The sequence below is a fragment of the Arachis ipaensis genome, chromosome B4 (genome assembly GCF_059453495.1).
Source record: "Arachis ipaensis isolate K30076 ecotype BB chromosome B4, ASM5945349v1, whole genome shotgun sequence".
Taxonomy (NCBI): Eukaryota; Viridiplantae; Streptophyta; class Magnoliopsida; order Fabales; family Fabaceae; genus Arachis; species Arachis ipaensis.
In genome coordinates this window covers 5,612,875-5,621,821 of record NC_142439.1, presented here as the reverse complement: position 1 = coordinate 5,621,821, position 8,947 = coordinate 5,612,875, and the positions used below count along the sequence as shown (strand labels likewise).

Here is an 8,947-nt window from a genome sequence, read left to right as displayed (position 1 = left end):
AATTGGTTGACTAACAACAATCTCGTCGGGTGAATCCGTCTGTTGTTTAAATTCTTCATCAGCACCTTCTACCATAGGTACCGTATTAAGGTCGAATTCAAATGTCATACTATTTGCAATGATAAACGCGACTTCTTGTAAAATTCTTTGGCTTATACACTATTGTGCTTGCAATGGTATTAGTGCAAGTGTGGTTTTTCCTTTTTTCTGGGGTTTTGAAGTGGAAACGGGAGTTCGGGTGATTTGGATTATAACAAACCAACCTCTCAAATTTGTTCATCAGTGTACTCCTCTAGTGGATCCAGATTGTTTCTGTCCCTTCAAACATGGTTGGATCTAGTGGATGAATGCTTAATCTAGACCTCAAATCATGAAGTCCTATTGAAGAGATGTTGATGCCATCAATCACAACTTCTCTAACAGCCGATTCAATGATTTGGAAGAGAGTTTGTATGAGAATTGTTTTGCCACTTTCAGTTCTACCAACAATGCCAGTTTTCAATCCTGCATAAAATGTGCATGTGAGGCCATGCAAAACAAGTGGAAGGTGTGGAGCATAACGAACCTTCATCAAAGAATCATTAGTTCATTACAAGTATTATAGCATAAACTCTCTTTAAGTACTAATCACTTTGAAAAAGTGAACTCTAAGAAGACAAAATCATAACATGAATTTAAAATTGAGTAAGATGTCAAACTAATTTCTATCTTCAATTACCTGCAATTTGCATATATCAACTTCTCCATATGATGGTCAAGAAGGGCTTGGGCTATTTTCTTGTACAACAAAGGGAGGTTCACTAGGAATTGAACATGACACTGAGATGGAGACAATAGGATAGAGACACTAAAAATAATTCTTTTTGTATTGTGTTTAGATACGATGGACAAGACACTAATGTAATGTCTAGTATTATGTTTGGATACACATGGACAAGACTAAAATATTATATAAAATGACTAAAATAGCCCTATAATTCTAAATTTTCTACATCAAATACAAATTAATTTAATAAAAAATGAGAATACGTAGGAGTACAGACGGAACTTGAAAAAAATATTTGAAGAGGCAAAAAATTTTAATAAAAGAATATATTAGTATTTATATTAAAATAAAATTTATAAATATAATTATTTTATTTTTAAATTTATTATTAATATGTAGGAATACATATGGTTAAGATTAACAAAAAAAAATAAATCTGAGTTTGATTAATAAAAAATTTTGTTTAGGTTAATAAGCCAAATTAATTTTAAATAAAAAATTAGTTTTGAAAAAAATCCTTTTTTACATGAAAAAATATTAGTTTTTGCACATAAAAATTTATTTTTATTTAGAAAACTATTTTTTTTTATCTAAAAACTGATTTTTCTTTAAATTATATAAAATCAATTATAATTTATAAATTATTTTTTAACATTTTAAAAGATCAATTTTACTTTTGATAATATTTATCTTTCAAAAGTTTTAAGATTAATTATTTTTGTTATTATTTTTATTACAAATCAAATAATATAATATAATGTTAAAATAGTATTGAAGTAAAAACGATAAAAGGAAAAGAATTATCTACCCCAATAAAAAATTCTACAGAGAGGAGAGAGTACCTGAAAAAGAAAGAGATAGAGAAAGAGCAGGAAGAAGAAAGTACCTCTTTGAGAATAACGCAATAGGAAAAATAAAAAGGGATAATAGTGAAATAATAAAAAATATCCATAAACAAAAAAAAAACAAAATTTATAAAAAGTCCGTGTCCACTTTTCCAAATTCAGTATCCATCATTGTCCTTTCGTAAAAGAGTGGACACAAAAGTATAAAAAAATCGTCTCAGAGACAATATGTCAAGTGTCCATGTCTCTGCTTCCAAACACTTTTTAAAAAAGCGTTGTCCATGTCTCTGTGTCCTGTCTCCGAAAACAAAGGCTACCTTAAAGTATTCTTTCTACTGATATCATCTTGTTCTCCAAGTCACAAAGAAGGCGAATCACCATAGTGTTTATCGAGTTCAAATTGAGTCAATAGGTAACAGATAAACCAGCAAGGCCTTCAATAAGAGAATCAAACATAAGTAGAGCACTTAGTTCCTCATTATAGACGGATTGTAATTTTTTTTAGTTAAACTAATATCATAATCTAATTATTCTCTACCTGGATCCATGACTTCTTGAGGAACAACCATCAAGCATACACTACAAGAAAACCGGCAGATAGCAGCGGTTATTTAGCAGCGGTTTTATAAAATCGCTGCTAAATAGATTCTGCCAGCGTTTCTTGTAGCGGTTGTAAAAGACGCTACCAAATGAGCTTATTTTGCAGCGGTTTTACGGTAACCGCTGCAAGATGTACCCGTTTGGCAGCGGTTCTTGTGGCGGTTTTAGGGGACGCTGCTAAATAATCTCATTTTGCAGCGGTTTTTCTGTAACCCCTGCTAAATGTCCAGTTGTTGAAAACATTGATACTCGTTTTGCAGCGGTTTTTTTCCAACCGCTGCAATATTTTTTAATACTTGAATTTTTTTTTGTATAAACATTATTGCCTTCTTATAACTGTTCTAATCCTCGTTATTTTTTTTTAATGAAAAGATAAGGTTTAAATACTGCAACTTAATTAATGCATTAAATAGATTTTCAATCTTGTTTTACATAAAAAATAATTCATTAATTAAAAAAGAAATTATACATGAATAACTAAAACTGAATTTACGAATCATGTTTTCTCTTGTAGTATCAGCCATTTTGAGTTTGTATTTAACCATAACTGGTAACATAAAAATCAAGTAAACGTCCGAATTCACTAAGTCAAGACAAAGTTCAATGGAAAAAAAATCAGAATTACTAACGTAGACAAACAAGTTTTGAGTCAAAATTTCTCATGAACATCGTATTGACCTGGCCAGAAATACTCTGTCAAAAAAGCACTGCAGTGACGTGATAACGGATCTGATAAGTCATCTCCAAACCATGGCATCTTGTTCAGATCGAAACCCCTTTTTGCAGCATGTACTGCATCTTCTCTATGTTGGGTGTTTAAAGTTTCATTGTCTTCTTCTGGAACCCTATTGAGCTCAACATCCCTGGAGATGTCATATCCACCGGAGGAGATAGCATCTAAATCATCTTCTGAATCAGTGCCTGCTCCATCTAGAGTGTCAGCAACTATTTCGCCTGAATATTCCGCTGACACTGAATATATGAACATGCAACCAACAACATATAGCACTAGTTAAAAGATAATGATAACTTCCAAGTCATTCTAGTTATTAAGGAAAGAAATTTTTGGAAATATGGGAAGAGGACTTTCAAAATTAACAAATGCAAAATTAAATATTACCGTCTACTTCTTCAGTAGTTTGGACAGATTTCTTGGAAAGAAGCTCTCTAATAGCACGTTCTATATACTTGAATTCCTCTTTTGAAGCGATCTCCAACTCAACACCATGCGAGTTATTAAAGCGCATCTGCACCATAATAAAATGTATAGTTGATGGTCTATTTTGTAAAACATATCGTGTCTCTGTAATTCACTTACAGAGCTAGAAATTTATTACCAACCTTTAATTCAGCAAGTATGTCTTCAGATGTCCTACCAGCTACAAATGTCACAAAAACATAGCCAAATTTCTCCTCGTACCTTGATCCCCATTCATGAAGTTCCTACAAATTTTAGCATTAATGGAACAACTATCACTGGTTAAATGTCATAAGTATATAGCAACTTAAAATTCTTATTTTTCAAATAATATTGAACGCAAGTGTTTAAGAGTACGGCTAATGAACATACCTGCACAGTTGCTTCGTTCGCCGTTTCCAAGTATTCATTAGAACAAGATCGACCTGATAAAGCCTCTAACCAAGACCTAACATTCAACTTACGGGACCATATGTCTCTGGCAACCGTAATTGCATGTTCCAATGAAGACAATATATCTAAACGGAAGCATAACCATGCAGATGCACCGGAACTATTGAACTGTGGTCGCGAATATCCGTCGATTGTGTCTACTGCACTTTGATTAGTAGAAACCTGCATTAGAACAGAACAGCAAAAAACAAGAAGTGTCAATAGCACCTGCGTATGGCATGGTGATAAATTAGATCAAAATATCCACCTGATAAGTTGAAAAAAAAAGTACTTAAATAAACCTCAAAATATCCGACAATAGTTAATCTTATGAATTACAGAATTTACTTGAGAATAGTTTTAGAAACTATGCCTGAGACTCTATCATTTTCTCTGAATAATAGCCATCAAAATAATCATCTAAAATGTCCATCAAGGTCCTGAGAAAAATCACAGTAAACATTTATCAAGTTGGCATGATGAAAGTCAAAAGATGTAAAGATGCTGCATAAGCATGAAGATGCCAAGTATCCATTCCTTAAGGATGACAGCATTTCTGAACTACAGAAACAATTATGTCGATATGTCCCGTCTAAATATATAATTTGAAAAAGTACTATACAACACTTAATCAAGCAGTCATCTCCAAATTTACTAGAAGGCATTTTGTTCAAGATTCAATCACTAATAAATTAATTGATTACCAATTCAACATCATCTCAAAATACAGGGAGAAGGGAATCTGGGAAAGGGAGAACAGGGGAAGTGATGATGTATGGACTTACCAACGGCGACTGGGTGACAAAGAGGACCCGAGCCCAGAAGAGGACGAGCGACGAAGCAAGTGACGACCCTACGACGGTCCACGATCCACGGCGACTCGCGACGGTGAGTACTTAAAACCAAAAGACGACGAGCGACGACAATCCGACGAATTGCTTCTGTCGCTGGCGAGGAAGAGCCCAGAGAAAGTCGCGAGACGTTGAAACGCCGGCGACGAGATGAGAGGAGCAACAAGACGCCGCTGAGTGTGAACAAGTAGAGACTCTAGCGAGACCGAGAGACTCTCTAGTGGCAGTGAGAGAGAAGAGAGAGTTTGAGTCTTAAAATTGAGAATGAGAGAGACGTTCGTTGAGAGTGTGCTGGTGAGAAACCCAGAAAGATGAAGACATGAAGCCCTGCTCTTTTATTTTTTTTTCTCAGTTTTTTAGATGACATTTTTTTTGTATGAACAATTAGAGATGAAGGTTGGTGAGAAACCAGCAAACCAAAAAACAAAGTGTTTTTTTTAGTATTTTTTAGATTTGTTTAATTTTTTTGTATGAATAATTGATTAGGGTTTATAAAGAGAAATAATTTTGTTAAATGTGTTTTTGTTTTTGTTTTTTAGATTATTTAAATTTTAAAATTATAAAATTAAACAATTTAATTAATCTAAAAAAGTAATTTTTGTCTAACATATATAAAAAAGGGTATTTAAGTCTTTTAAAAAATAAAATAAAATAATATTTTTTAGTTTTATTAAATTATAAGGGTATTTTAGTAAAAATAATGATATGACATATATTTTTTTGAAAAAAATTTAAATGTTGACGTGGAAAATAAAATCCATATATCTTATTGTTATTTGTCTATATTTTAAATATATTTGGTACGTATGAATTTATCATCGTATTATAACAAACACCAAAATTAATTATTGACTAAAAAATATAATCCATATGTAACATTTTAATTTGTTCAAAATTTTATATACGAATTTATTATTGTACCAAAACAAACAACTAGTTTAAAATCAGTTATAACTATATATGTGAATACGGCCTCTTAGGTCTTACAGCTCTTTTGATATCCTAAAGATAGGTTTTGCAAAATTAGGTCGGGGCCACTGAGGATAAAAGTCGAAAGAAAGTTCAATTACAATGGGAAAGAATAATAACATAAAGAGAGAGTATGGATTATCTTATTATAAATTTTTTTGTCCTTATTCTCAAATAAATTTTATTAGGTCCTTTATAATAATTTTAGTTTAATTGGTCCTTTTCAATAATAAATATGTGATAATGATCCTTTATGTTAATTTTTCTCAAAAAAATTAATAATAAAAAAATAAAATATAATTCTTTTTATAATTTTTAGTTCTTTATTTTTAGAATATAACTGAATTGTAAACTCTAATTTATTATTGTTGTCATAAATTAATAAATTATTCGAAAAATTCATTTTTTTTATTCATTCAATTCTATTGGACAAGGTTTATTTTATTTGATTCAACTATTACAATCATAGAACTCAAAATTTTTTTACCAAAATTTGACAGATTATTTGTTAACTAATAATTAATTTACAAGTATTTAGATCATATCCAATATGTATTCAACTAATATCTTAAGGCATTATGTGTCTGAAATAAAAATATAATAAATATTTTGTTAATGATTATGATAGTCGCAAGTCAAAAAAATTTTAATACTATATTTATCATCATGAGAATATTCTATTGACAAATATGTGATAAATAAAAATTCTCAAAATGATTTAATTCAATGGTAATATCTCTATATGTATCATCTATATTAATTTTAATAATGATATCTATTAATTTTTCTAATGAAAACCATTATATATATATATATATATATCCAAAATTAATTTTTTTTAATAATTTTACAACGAGAATAGTTTAAAATAAATTATAAAAAAATTTATGTTTTAATATTATAAATTTTATTATAATAATAAATATCTAAATTTAATAAAAAAAATTATTATATTTATTATTTAATTGAATAACACATATAATAATAAAAAAATTATCTCATGTATAATAGATTGAATTCTCCTGATGCTATTTATTTCCAATGATATCGTCTTTTAAGATGCATGTGTGCCGCCATCCTTATTTTTATCCTTTAAATTTTTTTCTCCTACACAATCTTACTCACCCACAGCTTGCACATAAGGAGAGACTCCTATAAAGTGTAAATTTTTAAAATACTTCACTCGTTCAATTTATCTCTAATACATATAAAAAGTGTTTTACATTTTTTTTTCACTTTGTCGATCATTATCTAAGTCAAATCTAAAGTCATCCAACATTTAAACTTTTTTTCCACCCAAGTGTACTAGTAATCACGTATATTTACCGTATTTACAAGTAATTTTTTACCAATTTTTATCAAATTATACCTATGCATCTACATAGTTAGACTATATATATATATATAAAGAACGGTCTACTTTACGTGTCATGCATATAATAAATAAACTACCTAATATTAATGCCAAAATTTTGATCGCCAAGTGAAAACTGAAAAGGTCATCGTCAATTCCTCATTGTGTTTTGGCATATTTTAACACCAAATTATATATTACTTGGAATTCTCATGTGTATTAGGTTATTTATTCTATATTTTTCATTGTTTGGTATGTCAATAATAAAAAGTTGTTACTTTTGTTTCAAGTTAAAATTTAAAAAAAAAAAATAAATTAAAGAATAACATAATTTATTATCTTTTGTTAGTATTTATAGTTATCAATCTATTTTTCTTAGTTTAACAATTTAATAATATATTTTTAGTCATATTTTTAAATATTACTGATTAATTATAGGCTAAAAAATTTAAATTCTGCTGATTTTCTAATTTTTTTAAAAAATTATAAAAATTATTAATACTCTAAAAAATTTAATACAAGACAACAAATAATATTATATGAGTAAATGACTTTGATTTGCAGTTAAAACAGATAATAACTTTACATTATATTTTAATTATGTATTATGTCACATAAGATATAAACTTTTCTCATACTAATATCACATCAAATTGAATAATTATGTTAAAAAGTGTTAATATATAACTTTGGAATGATCGAATGCAGATAGGGCTGGAATGTGAACTGAGTCTGGAGGAACTAGCAATGGAAGTACAACAAAGCTTCTGCAGAGAGGCTATTATCACTGCGCTCTGATAATCATGTAGCATTTCAACATAATATAGAGACTCTATTTCCAATCATTTGTCAAATAAAATATAACGGTGCATGAGAGAGACATGCACAAAAACCAAAATGTAGGGTTTTATGTTTGTCATAGACTTCATGACACTAGAAAATAGATCGATATGTTATCATACGCATGCAATCATCATGATGATTCATGCATCGTGCATGCTGTGTATGTGTGGTTTTTCGTCTCTGATCTGAATGATTCCAAACCACTTATTATACTCATCAACATTTTATTTTATTGCTGCCTTAGATGAATGAATGATTCCATCTACTTTGTATCAACTACTATATATACTATAATTTTTATTCTAAAATCCCATTATATATATATATATAAAGGTGAGTTCTATCCAACTCCCTCTAAATCAATATGTAAATTACTCCTTGTGACGTGACATGTTTTAATTGAATGTTTAGTTTTAGTTTGAGTTAATTTAACTCAATAAAAGTTAATATCTTAACTAAAGTAGGGTAATTTTGTAATTAAATATTAATGATTTTATTTGATATTAATAAATTATTCACCGTTGCAGAGTCAATATATTCTTCAATTTCAATTAGGAAACAAAGAGCAAGTGCAATGATTTTAATTGAAGGACAATTTTGGGGAAATGACATTGATACTCCATCATCTTCTTCCTGATGCTCAAACCATGCTGGAATTTCCTTCCTAAGGATCAACATTTGCAATAAGTCTTCACGATCTTGGCTAATTGATTCTGCAAAGTCACAACATGCCTTTGATATAACATCACCAATTGAAAAGCAAGGATTCATTTTTTGGGAGCATGATTTGGGTAAGAAACAAAAATTAAATTTTTAATAGTTTAGTAAATTATACAATTATCCACTTTGGGCTATAATTTAATTACCAATAGTTTAACCATAGTGAACATAACCACCAATTAAAGAGTGACATGTCAGAGAGGATAATATACATGTTATTATAGAAAGGATAGAGTAAAATTTACTATATATAAATTAATTTAGTAGATGATTTTTAGTATACATTTAATATTTTTGTATATTTTCAATATATATTTATATGTCCATAGCGCAAGTCTGTTGTATTTATTTTTCCGTTTGCTTTACTTC

At 29.1% G+C, this 8,947-nt stretch overlaps 1 pseudogene; it reads right to left on the bottom strand.

Moving 5' to 3' along the window:
- Positions 1–266: 266 nt before the first annotated feature.
- Positions 267–8,629, bottom strand: LOC148566541 (ABC transporter C family member 6-like; annotated as a pseudogene).
- Between the last annotated feature and the right edge of the window lie 318 nt (positions 8,630–8,947).